Below are 14,448 nucleotides of genomic sequence, written 5' to 3'. Positions count from 1 at the left end.
TGACTTTAATTTTCTGTGTACAGGTCTCCAGAGTGCTGGAGGCATCCTCTGTCGTTTGCTAAAAATGAAAATGTGCTCCCTACCAAATTTTGGCTAATTGTGTCTGCTTCAACCAAGAGCGCATATCTTTTTTTATTATGCATACAGCTTAAGGTGGTTAGTCATATTATTAGCCATAATTATTTTCCTGACCTAATTGTCATACAGTTATGTGGTGTCTTGTATTTTCATAATGCCTCACAACCACTAATTGTATAAAGGGGTCTGTTTAACACAGGCTTACTTAGAGTTGTTTGGATTTGATGATGCCCGTCTTTCTATACTTATTATAAACGTAATAAAAAATGTTTTGTTCCAGATTAATATCAATATTTGGGATGATGATGTCTCTACCTGATTATCTCAGTTCCAAGACACACAGGTTGGGACTAGAATTGTCATTGAGCAGCATCCCTTACTTCTTCTCATCCTAGAAAGCCTATAGTGATGCCAACATTATCACCTGCCTTATGCATGGGCACAGCTGGACCTCCTTCAACAAAGTGTGATTTCAGGGAAGCATACAGGCTTCCCTGGCTTCCAAAACACTTAGAAATGGGAACTTAACGTTTCTTAATTAGAACTGTATTTCTTTATTCCTTTGGCTTAAGCCAGATAAGAAATTTAGTCCGTGCTAAAAATTAAAATACTCTTGGGAGAGAGAACACATCAAATCCTATCATTCCTTACACTTCAGGATGAATGAACTTGTGAAGTTTTTTTCTGAATGATCAGTGAGGACACAGAAAAATCCACAAAATTGAAATGCAGGCTGAAGTTGAAAAAAGAGGAAGGAGAGTCAGATGATACCTACTTCCAAAGTTTGGCAGACTTCTGGTTCAGTTGAATTTAACAACATTTCTTTCCAAAGTGCCACTACAGCTACCATAAAGGGACTTCTCAGAGTATGAGCCAGACGAAGAACACACAAATTAAGACAGGAAATGGTAACAAAAAATTGAAAATTGGAAATTTATGGTAAAGGGAATAATTGACAGGGTACCTTAAGAAAGCTGAATCCTACGGCAACAATTAAGAAAACTAAGACCCAAAATGATATATTAACATATTCACAGAACCTCCCAATAGCTCTGAAATTCGTAGCAGTAAGAATCTCTGGAAACAGAGGTAAAAGTGAGACTGAATATAGCAGGATGGACTGAAAGTTTGTTTGGAAGTAGATCGATCCATTACCACTGCACAAGATTGCCCCCTTTTAACCCTAGTTTTAGATTTGAGACCAATTCCAGGAAAGATCAGAGGCTCCATGTTGACCAGGTGGGAGGGAAGAAGAGGGTGAAGTGAAGGTCGAAATTGTATATATTGAGCACACATCCCCAACCCTCATCTTCTTTTTGGCCCCCAGAATAAAGGCATCAGGCTGATCCCCCCACCGGAAGAAGATAGGGAGAGTCTTCTCTGGAGAATCTGATTTGTCTAAGGGAAAAGACCTAGAGTCTGAAGAGAACCCAGATAATTCTACAGTACAGTTTCCAGTTGACAAGCTCCGTATGCATGCTTGGAGCTCACACTGAGTTTTTTCATGCACTTCTCTTAAATGCAATCAGAGAGTCTGGGGTCCTCAACAGTTTGAGGAAAGTTAATGATAGAGAACAAAGAAAAGGTAGGACAAGGAAAAAACTCGGAAGAAACAGAATTGATTACACTCAATAGATAGAGATGGAAAAGAAAACTTAAAAAAAAAATACATACGATCATTAATATTCTCAGATAAAAGATACAGCATCTGTAAAACAAGAAGGGCATTGCTATTTTTTAAAAGCAGCATTTAGAATACAAAAAAAGGAAATCTTAGAGATCAAGAATATGATAACAGAAATGAAAAATAACATCAAAAGGATAGAAAATAAACTTGAAAATTTTTCTCCAAGACTAGAGCAAAAATGATATGGAGATGAAAAATGGGAAATTTTTTCAAAAGTCAGACTGCTAGTTTAAAGGATCCAACATCTGAATAATTGTAGTCAAGAGAGAAAATCATTGAACTAATAATTCAGTATAATTTTATAGATCGGAAAGACATGAATTTTCTTTTTTTTTTTAATTTTTTTTCAACGTTTATTTATTTTTGGGACAGAGAGAGACAGAGCATGAACGGGGGAGGGGCAGAGAGAGAGGGAGACACAGAATCGGAAACAGGCTCCAGGCTCTGAGCCATCAGCCCAGAGCCCGATGCGGGGCTCGAACTCACGGACCGCGAGATCATGACCTGGCTGAAGTCGGACGCTTAACCGACTGCGCCACCCAGGCGCCCCAAAAGACATGAATTTTCAATTAAATACCAGAACGATGAATGAAAATGGACTCACTCCAGTGGTTGTTATTGTGAAATTCAGAACACTGAGTTCATAGAAACATCCTACACGATTTCCAGTGACAGAAAAAAAGAAGTCCCTACAAAGAGTTAAGAATTACAATGGCATGACACTTTTCAACAACATCATGAGAAATGGGAAGGCATTGGGGCAATGCCTTTAAAATTCTGAGGTAGGGGCACCTGGGTGGCTCAGTCAGTTAAGCATCCAACTTTTGATTTCGGGTCAGGTCTTGATCACATGGTTCAGAGTTTGAACCCCACATTGGACTCTGTGCTGGTAGTGAGGAGTCTGCTTTGGATTTTCTTTCTCTCCCTCTCTCTTTCTCCCCCTCCTGCTCTCTTTCTCTCTCTCTCTAAATAAATTATATATATATATATATATATATATATATATATATATATATAATGTATATATAAATATATATATATACACACACATACATACATATATATGTATATTTCTGAGGTAAAATAATTTCAATCCAGAATTCTATACCAAGAAACGGTCAGTGAAGTATGAGGATAAAAAATATCTTTTCGGACATACAAGTTATTGAAAATTTCTTCTACCTTGCAGTTTTTCTCAGGAAGCTATCAGAAGATGTGTTCCATCAAAACTCAGGGAGTAAACCTAAGGGAAAAAAAGATAAAGGAATCAGATAACAGAGCCCATCATAAAAGGGAGGCGAAGGAAATTCCTAGGATGATGGTGAAGCAGAATTCCAGCATGACAACTATGCATCAGATTGGGACAGCTAACCAACCAGTCCAGATTGGAGCAGGTCTGAAGGTGAAACTGATAGATGAATTGTCTATGTGTTTGAGGAAATTTACAAAATAGGAGAGTGTTGAATTAGTGATAAATACAACGAGAACCAAGCAGAGAAAAAAACTAGATCATTATGAACACCAAGAAAAATAAAATACTCTATTGGAATAAGTAATCATAGTAGATACATGGCTTAACTGTAAATACATCTGTATAAACATAGTAATGTAAACACTAAATTTATGGTGTTGCTGCTATATTTGGAAGATGAAAGAATGGATATGTGTTGAAGTGGGGGGGTGGGTAATGTGTGTGAGAAAGAGGTGGGGAGGGGAGAGAGAGAGGGAAGCTAAATCCTCATCATCTGTAGGGAGGAAACATTAGATATTGCTTAAAACTGAAATATCATGAAGTGAAATTACAGGCATATTATTTAAAGAAAGTAAGTAAATAATAAGAGTCTACTCAAGGTGTTGAAATAGATTGCCTCTCTGGAGCAGGAAATTGGGAATTTTGGAGGAAGGATAGGGGCTTTCAAAACAAACCATGTGAAGTTTCTTGACTAAACCATATCCTGGTGTGACTGATCTCCTCTTTGTTTGGCAAGGGGAGAAAGGAGAGGCAAGAGACCATTTTTCGTCCTTTAAAAAAGCTCGTACAAAATTATAAAGGTTAATTACTATACGAATAAAGAAGAGGGTACACTTGAAAGATGTAAGAGCAACCAAATTTTTGCAAGTGATTAAATAGGAGTGAAGGAAGAAGAAAGCAGAGATGTTGCTAGCTTGGAGTTTCTAGCTTGGATGAGTTAGGTGAAGATGCCATTAATTGAGATATAGAAAGATAATGAGTTTTGGTTTTTTTTTTTTAGACATGTTAGATTTGCTTACCTATATGGTGAATCTAGGTGACCACATCTAGTACAGGATGATGAATTTGGGTTAGGAAGTCAGGAGCTCTGGACTGGAAATAAAGATTGGTTAAGTTCTCTTTATAGGTGGTAAATGAGATAGAGAAATAAGTGAGATATTTCAGTGAGATGGTACAGTGAAAGAAAAAAAGAATCAATACAAACTTGAGGACTCCTTGCAATTTAAGGGTTGCAATATAGAGGAGGAATTCATTGGAAAAGAGCAAAGAGATGAGGAAACATGTCGTGAAAAAGTTCAGGGAGAAGTGATCTTCTAAAACTGGGAATTTGGTTCAAGATAAAATGGTGAATTTGCCTAGGCTATAGGTTTCATTTCCTGAACTCAACCCTATAGCTGCCATAGAAACAAAAGGGAAGCCAATAGAGCTCAGAAAATCACATAGCAGCTGTGAAAACTCCTTGGTCAGTAGAGCAGAGAGCTCTGGTATCTGGTGCCACATTCCCTTCGCCCATTTCTCATTGTAGTTGTAGCTGCAGTGGGCAGTTCTGTGCAACAAGCTCAGACTCACCTCGCGGGGACAGCATCTCATCTCGGTCTCATGATACCCTCTTTAGAATTTCTGCCACCGAAAATTCTGCATGGGGAGCTTGCTTCTTCCAAATGCATGTTGGAGAACCCATGAGGTTCTTAGCCGACAACTCTTAGCCGACAGGGGATGGGGTCTAGTAGATAAATACTCCAGTGCCCTGTCTATCTGGTGAGAAGCAATTTTAAGAGGTGTTCTGAGCACTTTTCAGGAGGTCCCAGTGAAATCAAGTACCCCACAGTAGTGACCTCAGTAGCCTTCTTATGCCTTTCTTCCTTCCTTCTTATTCTGTCTCACCCTCATTTCCCAAGCTCTGAAGTCAACTACTTACAGTCAGGTCTTCGTCTCGGGCTCTGCTTTTGAGGAAACCCACCGTGTGTGGGAATTAGAGTAGCAGAAGTCCAGAGGAGAAGGCCAAGTGCCATAAATTGGGTAAGGACCAAGGAAGATACACCTTCATCCCATAGGCTAGAAAATTAATTACAGTAAAGGCAACAATTCCTGGAATTGAGCAGTGCCCTATTAGGTCCAGTGGCACGTGATTAAGAAAAAAAATCCCAAATAATAGCGACTTTTAAAGAAGTTTCTTTCTCGTTCAGGTGAAAGAATTTTGCCTGGTAGGTAGCCAGGACTAGTATCAGGACATTATCATGGAGAGACACACTCAACTGTCTGCGTACCACTCAGCACTGCCACACTCATGATCACTTCAGGGTCCCATGTAGGTGTTCCAGTTTCCAGTTTGGGGGAAAGTAGCAGGAGGAAGCAAGGGGGAAAGGGGAACCTCTTCCCTTTTAACAAATTCTTTCTGGAAGTTCCACACTTCTGCTTATATTTCATCGGCCAGAATTTATGTAACCACACCTGGTAGTTGGGAAATGTAGTGTTTAATTCTGAGTAACCACCAGAAAAATAAAGATGCAAAGCATAACTTTTGGATTCAGTACAAAAAATTTTGCTCAATCCAATGCTCAATATGGGAAAAAAGAAAAAAATCTATATAAAAGCATGAAAAAGAGAAAACATAAAATGGGCTTTTGTATTAATTATAATAAACATAAATGGACTAAACTCACCAGTTGAAAGCCAGAGAATATAGATTGGATTTTTGAAAATATCTAGTACTATGTTTTCTAGAAGAGGTATGTTTAAAAAAATTTTTTTTAACGTTTACTTATTTTTGAGACAGAGACAGAGCATGAACGGGGGAGGGTCAGAGACAGGGAGACGCAGAATCTGAAACAGACTCTGGACTCTGAGCTGTCAGCACAGAGCCCGACGCAGGGCTTGAACTCACGTACCGTGAGATCATGACCTGGGCCGAAGTCAGCCGCTTAACCGACTGAGCCACCCAGCCGCCCTAGAAGAGATATGTTTAAAAAGGGAAGAGAAAGGCTGCAATAAAGGAATAGAAAAAGATATACCATAGAAATATGAATCAAAGAAAAACTAGGGTAACAACTATAGACAGAATTGAAGATGAAAATCATCACAAAGGTAAAAACAGATATAACGTATTGATAAAATAATAATGGATCAAGAAGACACAATGCTTATGTTCGTAAGTATACTTGATATAGACACAAAATATATAAAGCAGTAACTGACTGAACTACAAAGAGAATAAGCTAGAGTAAGGGGAGAGATGATTTGGGGAAGTCTTTCTTTTATTTTTTAAACGTGAATTTATTTTTGAGAGAGAGAGAGAGAGAGAGAGAGAGAGAGCCCTACGAGTGGGGGAGGGGCAGAGACAGAGGGAGACAGAAGCTCCAAAGTGACTTCTGCACTAACAGCAGAGAACCAGATGCGGGCTCAGTCAAATTCACAAACCATGAGATCATGACCTGAGCCAAAAAGTTGGACGCATAACCAACTGAGTCACCCAGGTGCCTCAGGGGAAGTCTTACCTTACATAAAGTGGCCAAAGAAGTCTTCTCTGAGGAGGTGCCATATGAATGAAGCAAGGGAATTAGCTTTGTGAATAGGAGAGAGAACATTTCTGGTGGAGAGAACAGCAAATGCCTTATGATGGGAAAGACTTTGTGGCATATGTGAGGAAGGCAGGGTGGCTGGAGTCCGTAGGTGATTGAGGAGAGGAAAATAGTTGAATATGCAATTAGGGAGGTGGCAGGGAGTCAGAACAGTAGAGTAGAGCAGTGATTCTCAATGCTGTCAAATCCAAAGGTTCCCCCCTTTCTTCATGCAAAAATGTTAATAGAAGTATAACAAACACAGAAAACTCAGATGTGTAAAACACAATGAATAATCACAAAGTGAACATCCAGAACCGTCGGCACCCACATCAAAGAGAGAGCACTGCCTGCACTTCAGAAGCCTCTTTTTTTTTTTTTTCCTTTTAATGTTTATTTTTGAGAGAGAGTGTGAGCAGAGAGGTGCAGGGAGAGAGGGAGACACGGAATCCGAAGCAGGCTTCAGGCTCTAAGCTGTCAGCACAGAGCCCAACGAAGGACTCGACCTCCTGGACCACGAGATCATGACCTGAGCTGAAGTTAGTCACTTAACTGAGCCTCCCGGGAGCCCCTTGCTTCAGAAGCCTCTTAATGCCCATTTCCAACCATTAACGCTTGCCATGAGCTATCACTATTCTGACTTCTAACACCATATGTTAGTTTTGCCTCAGTTTGAACTTTACATACACGAAATAATGTAAGATATATTCTGTCATTGTTGGGTGTAGTGTTCTAAAAGTCAAGTTTATGGTTCTGATCTATATCCTTAGTGGTTGCTTGTTGTGTCAGCTTTTGAGAGATGTGATGAAGTCATCCACTATGATTGTAGCTTTTTTTTTTTTTTAACTGTCATGACAATTTTTGTTCTATATATTTTAAAGCTATGTTATATGTATATTCAGATTTTGACTTTTGGTAACTTATTGATGGATTGACTCCTTTATCCTTATGCATGTCCCTTTTATGAGAATAATGCTTCTTGCCTTAAACTCTGTGTTTCATGTAAGTATAGTTGGTTACTGTTTGCATTGTGTGTTTCCCCATTTCATTACTTTCAAACTCTGTGTGCTTAAAAAATAAGATGGGTCTGTTAACAACATATTACGTTTTTTTTTTCCACCCAGTATGACAGTCTTAGTTCTTTACTTGGAACATTTAATCCTTTTAATGTAATTGCTGATCTATTTGGGATTTTTGTCTATCATCTGTTTTCTCTGTTATCTGTTTTTTGTTTCCTTTTCATTCATGTCTTACCTTCCTTGGATTAATCAAGACCTTTTTTTATTTCCATTTTTTCTTTTTGTTTGTAATTTGTTAGTTATAATTATTTAATATTAATATTTTAATATTGTGATGTTTATGTAACAAATTAACAAAATTTGTTACTTATACTTTTTTCTTTTTCTTTTATTTTTTTTTTGTTCTTTTTTTTAAAATGTTTATTTATTTTTGAAAGAGAGTGAGAGACAAGTGTGAGCAGGGGAGGGGCAGAGAGAGGGGAGACAAAGAATCCAAAGCAGTCACTAGGTTCTGAGCTGTCAGCACAGAGCCCAACATGGGGCTCAAACCCATGAACCATGAGATTGTGACCTGAGCTGAAGTCGGACGCTCAATTGACTGAGCCACCCAGGTGCCCCGAACTTTATGTATTTTTTTTATGTTTATTTATTTTTGAAAGAGAGAGACAGAGAGACAGAGCACAAGCAGGGGAGGAGCAGAGAGACAGGGAAACACAGAATCTGAAGCAGGCGCCAGGCTCTGAGCTGTCAGCACAGAGCGCGACGCAGGGCTCAAACTCATGATCCTTGAGATCATGATCTGAGCCAAAGTTGGTTGCTTAACCGACTGAGCCACCCAAGTGCTTACTCTTTTTCTTTTAATAGTTAGCTTAGAGATTATAAGATATATCTTTGACATATTTTAATATAAATTATTACCTTTGTCACTTCTATGATAATGCTAGGACCTTAGAATACTGTAATTTCACCAATTACCTTCTGGAATTGTCTTTGGATCGTTGTCAGACATTGTATACAAATATATATAGTTTAAACCATAAGACATTACTATCATTATTATGAGCAGTGAATATCCACTTATATTTACTATGTATTTATTTGCTCCTCATTCTTCCCTTCAATTCCTGATTTCTCTCTAGGTTATTTTCTTTCTACCCTAAAGAAATTCCTTGAGTTTTGTTTTTTGGGTTTTTTTTTCTTTTTTTGCTTGAAAACATCCTTATTTCACCTTTATTTTGAAGGATATTGTTACCGTTATGTATTATTTTGTCTTTATCCATTTATTCACTTATTTCACTTTCAATGCTGAATAATATTTTGCTGAGATTTTTGATTGGTACATAGTTTTTTATTTTAGCATCCTAAAGATGTTATTCCATTTTTTTGACTTCCATTCCTTTTTTTGAGAAGTCAGATGTCAGTTTTACTATTGCTTTATTGAAGGTAATGTATCCCGCAGCATGATTTTGCCAATTTATAAGGAAACCTAGAGAATATGGGAATATTTTTATTTTTATTTATTTATGTTTTAAATATAATATATTGTCAAATTGGTTTACATACAACACCCAGTGTTCATCCCAACAGGTGCCCTCCTCAATGCCCAACACCTGTTTCCCCCTTTCCTCCACCCCTCCATCTACCCTCAGTTTGTTCTCTGTATTTAAGAGTCTCTTATGATTTGCCTCCCTCCCTCTCTGTTTGTAACTATTTGTTCCCCTTCCCTTCCCCCATGGTCTTCTGTTAAGTTTCTCAAGATGAGAAACTTTCACTCGTATGAGTGAAAACATATGATATCTGTCCTTCTCTGACTGACTTATTTCACTCAACGTAATACCTTCCAGTTTCATCCACATTGCTGCAAATGGCATGATTTTATTCTTTCTCATTGCCAAGTAGTATCCCATTGTTATGTATGGAAATAGATCTTAAGGATGCAAGGTCAGGATGGAAGGAATATAAAGTTGGATGAGGCCAAATATTGGGCCATTAATGAGAGATTCCGGATTCAGTGTGTTGGATAAGCATGGAATAGATCTGATTATTTGGTTTGTTGGTTGGTTGGTTGACTCAAAATCTGGACCCAAAGGTACCTTCCATTAAATGAAATAGAAATGTCAAATTTCTTTCATATATTGTAGAGGAAGCTATTCAGGAAATTGGAAGGTTGAAGGAAATTGGAATACTAGTGGATTAATCATGTCAAAGCTGCTCACCCACCCTCCCATTATATCCAAGAGGACCCACAGGACACAATCTTTACCAAAGCAGTGAGAAATAGAGTCATGAGGGGAGACCCACATCCTTGAAGGGTTCTGTGGTGGTTCTTCTCTAGGCCAGTAACTGCAGTTGGGAACTACTAGCATCCCCTGAATGAAATGGGGATGATGGGATCTAGGTTGGCAGGGACCAAGTGCAGCATTTAATTACCAAAGTCAAGGTAGATGTAGCTACCATAATGGGCAACAGAGGGAAAGCAGTAATTACAGTAGCCTAATCTGAAGAGATGTTTGGCATTAGCTAGTTAATTATGGTGTCCCTACAGTTAAGGCAGATGGGTACCCCTACTAAGTCTTACTTGATCTCTTACTCAAAGTCTAATGAACAGAAGTCTGACTTGAATCATCAAGACAGAGAGCCTCATCTCCTCAGTTGTTTCACAGATCTGAGTCATTTCCCAGACTTGAGTCATTTTACTGATCTGAAGTCACTTAAATGAAGGTGGCGGGGGAGAAGCCAGGCAGTCTTGAGAAAGGACCATGCCATGCTGCCAAATATTTATATTGTTGGTATTCTTTCTAACCTTCCTCCAAGGGATGTGTTTTCTTTCTAGCAGGGTGACTATGTGCTGGGGAAAGAGAAAAAGTAAGACTTAAAGGGATTACTAGATCCTAGCTCTGAACTAACACTAATTCTTAGACACCCAACAGACTGTAGCCCAACAGTCAGAGTAGGGCCTTAAAAAAAATCATTGTCATGTGATCAATGGATTTTTGGCTCAGGTTCTTTTCGTAGTGAACCCAGTGGGTGTCTGGATCTACCCTGTGGGTATTTGCTCAGTTTTACAATGCATAACTGGAGTAGACGCACTCAGCAACTGGCAGAATCCACACTGATTCCCTGATTCATGGAGTGAGTGCTATTATGGCAGAAGAGACCAGGTAGAAGCTACCAGAACTGCCTCTAGAGTGCCGGAGATTAGTGCCACTATTAAGGATTGAAAGGATGCGGTGATGGTGATTCCAACCATGTCTCCATTCAACTTGCCTATTTACCTTACAGAAAGCAGATGAAACTTATACAACCACAGTGGATTTTTGTAAACTTAATCAGGTGGTAACTCTGATTGCAGCTGTTGTTCCAGATGTGCTTTCATCGCTAAAGCAAATCAGTAGATCCTCTTGCACCTGGCTCACAGCTATTAATAAGGCAAATGTATTTTCCTCTATAGCAGAGATCAGCAACTTTTCTGTAAATGGCCAGATGGAAAATATTTTAGGATTTATGGGCCATAGATCTGTGTCACAGATACTCAAATCTGCATTGTAGTGCAAAAAGCATCTATAGATGATATATAAATAAACGGGCATGGTTGTGTTCCAATAAAACTTTATTAACAAAAACAGGTGGTGGGCCAGATTTTGTCTTTGGGCCACGGTTTGCTGACCTTTTGTAAAGATCAAAGTACGATCTGTTTTCAGCAGATAGAGCCAACAATACACCTTCACTGTTCTAGCTGAAAGATATATAAACTCTCTACCTCTCTGTCATAATCTGGTGTGCAGAGACTTTGATTACCCCTCCATTCCATAGCACATCATGCTACTTTAATACATTGATGATATTCTGCTGACTGCCGAACAGCCAGTAATAACAACTTCATGCATGTTATTAGGATACATGGGAAATAAAGCCCCCCAAAGTGGAGAGGTTTGCCACCTTGGTGACATTACTAAGGAATCAGAGGTCTGGGGCACATCACGATATCTTTCCATGTGAAGAACAAGTTGCGACATCTGGCCCCATGCTACCAGCGATAAAGATGTAGAATGCCTAGTAGGCCTCTTTGGAGTCTGGAAACAATATACACCTCATTTTTGCCCACTACTCTGACCCATTTACTAAATGACCCAAAAAGCTGCCAATTTTGAGTTGGTCCTCAAACAACAGAAGGTTTGTAACTGGTTCAGGCTGCGGTATAAGCTGCTTTGCCACATGGGCCATAAGACCCAACAGATTCAATGGTGTATGAAATGTCAGCAGAAGATTTTTGACTGTATGGAGCATTTGGAAGGCTCTTATACATGAACTGCAGTACAGACTCTCAGGATTTTGGAGCAAAACCATAAAACATTCTATATATAACTATGCTTTTTTTTTTCTTTTTAAGCAACTTCTTGCTTACTATGAGGCCTTAGTATAGACTGAATGCTTGGCAGTGGACCACTAAATTACCATGAGATCTGAGCTCTGCTTTATGACCTGCGTGTTGTGTGATGCATGAAGTCAGCCATTAATTTGGGCATGCGTAGCAGCACTCCATATATACAAGACAGGGCTCAAGAAGATTCTGAAGATGCAAGTTAAGTTGCATGAGGGAGTGGCCCAGATGACCACGGACTGACTTCAACGACAGTATTTTTTCCCATTTATTACTTATGGCCTCATGAAGAATTCTCTGACCAGTTTGCCAAGGAAGAAGAAATTCTGGTTTGGTTTACAGATGGTTTTACATGATACCACCTGACAGTGGACGGCTATAGCACTACAGCCCCACTCCAAGATGAGCCTGCAAAACAGTGAAGGGAAGCCTCCCGGAGAGCACAACCTAGAACAGGACACCAGGTCGTTTGCTTTTCCTGAAAGTAGAGGTGGCCAGAGATACTTCCTGAAAGTAGAGGTGGCCAGTGGGTGGGTCTCCACTGATTCCTGGGTTTGGCTGCATGGTCAGAAACTTGGAAAGAACACGACTGAAAGACTGGTGACAAGGAGGACTAGACAAGAAATATGCAGAGAGAGCTCTCGAAAGGGGAGCAGAGTATAAATATATTTGCATCCCATGTAAATGCTCTTCAGAAGTAGCTGTACAGAGTTTTAATCAGCTGGAGAAGGTGATCCATTTTGTGGACATCAGTCAGCCTATGTCTCCAACCACTCCTATCGTTTCCCAGTGGGTTTACAAGGTGGCCACCTCAGCAAGGATGGGAGGTTAACATAGGATAAGAAACGTGGACTTCCATTCACCAAGACCAATATAGCAAAGCCACCGTAGCGTGTCCAACCTGCCAATAGCAGAGACCAACACTGAGCCCCTGATATAAACCCATTCCCTGTGAGCATAAGTCAATTTCCTGTGGCAGCTTGATTCAACTGCGCTATTTTCATCATGGAAGGGGCAGCATTTTGTGCCCACTGGAATGGACACTTGCTCTGGATATGGATTTGCTTTTCATCCCTCAGTGCTTTGGCAAGAACCATAATTTATGGACTTAAAAATCTATTTACTGTTATTGTGTTGCATACAGCATTGCTTCTGATCAAATAACTTATTTTACAGCAAATGAAATGTGGCAATTGGTCCACGCTGCTCATGCAATTCCCGGAGCTTACCATATTTCTTATAATCCTGAGGCAGCTGGCTTGCTAAACAGTGGTATCACATTTTAAAAGCTCGGTGACAGTGAAGTGACGGTGTCATGCAGTGTTGAGGCAGCGTGTTCTAGGATGCAGTGTATGCGCCAATAAATCAGCAATATTTGGAGCTGTTTCTCCTGGAACACGATTTATGGGTCTGGAAATTAAGGGTGGAAATGGGTGTGTAAAATTTGTTTTTCATCTGCATAACTTTAGACTCTGCTGGCTTAAAAGTCTTAGCTGTAAAGAGAGGAATGTTTCCAAAAAGGAGACACAATAGCAATTCCATTGACCTGGAAGTTAGGATTGCGACCTGCCCACTCTGGGTTTCTTGCCAATGAGTTAACAAGCAAACAAGGAGGGGATTGCACTGGCTGGGGTCATTTATCCTGACTCTAAAAGGAGAGTTGGGTTGCTACTACTCAGTAGGAGCAAGGAGAAATATGTCTAGAACGCAGGATATCCCCTGGGCTGCTTCCATGTCCTATGATAACAGTCAGTGGAAAATTACAACAATCAATTCAGGCTGTATTGCCAATGGCCCAGTCTCTTCTGGAACAAAGGTTTGAGTCAAAAGAAACCACAGCCGGCCTGAGGCACTTGATGAGGGTAAGGAAAATATGAAATTAGTAGTAGCAGGTGGTGTACACAAGTTACAACCATATGACCAGTTGCAGAAATAAGGGCTAAAGCAGTGATGAGTAATTCTTCCTTATTTTTATATATATTGGTGCATGTGTGTGGGTACCAAGAAGTTTTCTCCCCCCCTCTTATTCCCCTATCATCTCAGTATTTAAATTATAGCATATATATAATAGAGAGAGCATAAATTAGCTCAAAGAAGAATGAACATCACCCGTAGCTTCTCTGGGAAATATGGTTTATGTGGTTTTAGTTATATATGGGATAATTGTACATGTTAGGTAGAAACTCGATGTTTTAACTGTCTGCATTTGGAAATTGTAATTTAAAGAGATGTGTATGTGTGCTAAGGTGACAAGGAATCCATTGACTGCTGGAGGCTTTGTAGTGTGGGGAATCGGTGGCTGAACTACATCTCCCATAATTCCCTCCCTTCTATGTTTCCAGCTACGGTGTGCCACGAGAGACATTTTTGTGTGAGATTTGCAGGGCAAACGCACTGCAGCAGCCATGTAATTGTTTATGCTCAGAGGGTTGGGGAAGGGTCTCTGGGGGTGCTTCTGTAGCTCATGCACATTG

The sequence above is a fragment of the Prionailurus bengalensis genome, chromosome D2 (assembly GCF_016509475.1).
Source record: "Prionailurus bengalensis isolate Pbe53 chromosome D2, Fcat_Pben_1.1_paternal_pri, whole genome shotgun sequence".
NCBI lineage: Eukaryota > Metazoa > Chordata > Mammalia > Carnivora > Felidae > Prionailurus > Prionailurus bengalensis.
Note: the sequence above shows the minus strand (reverse complement) of the source record.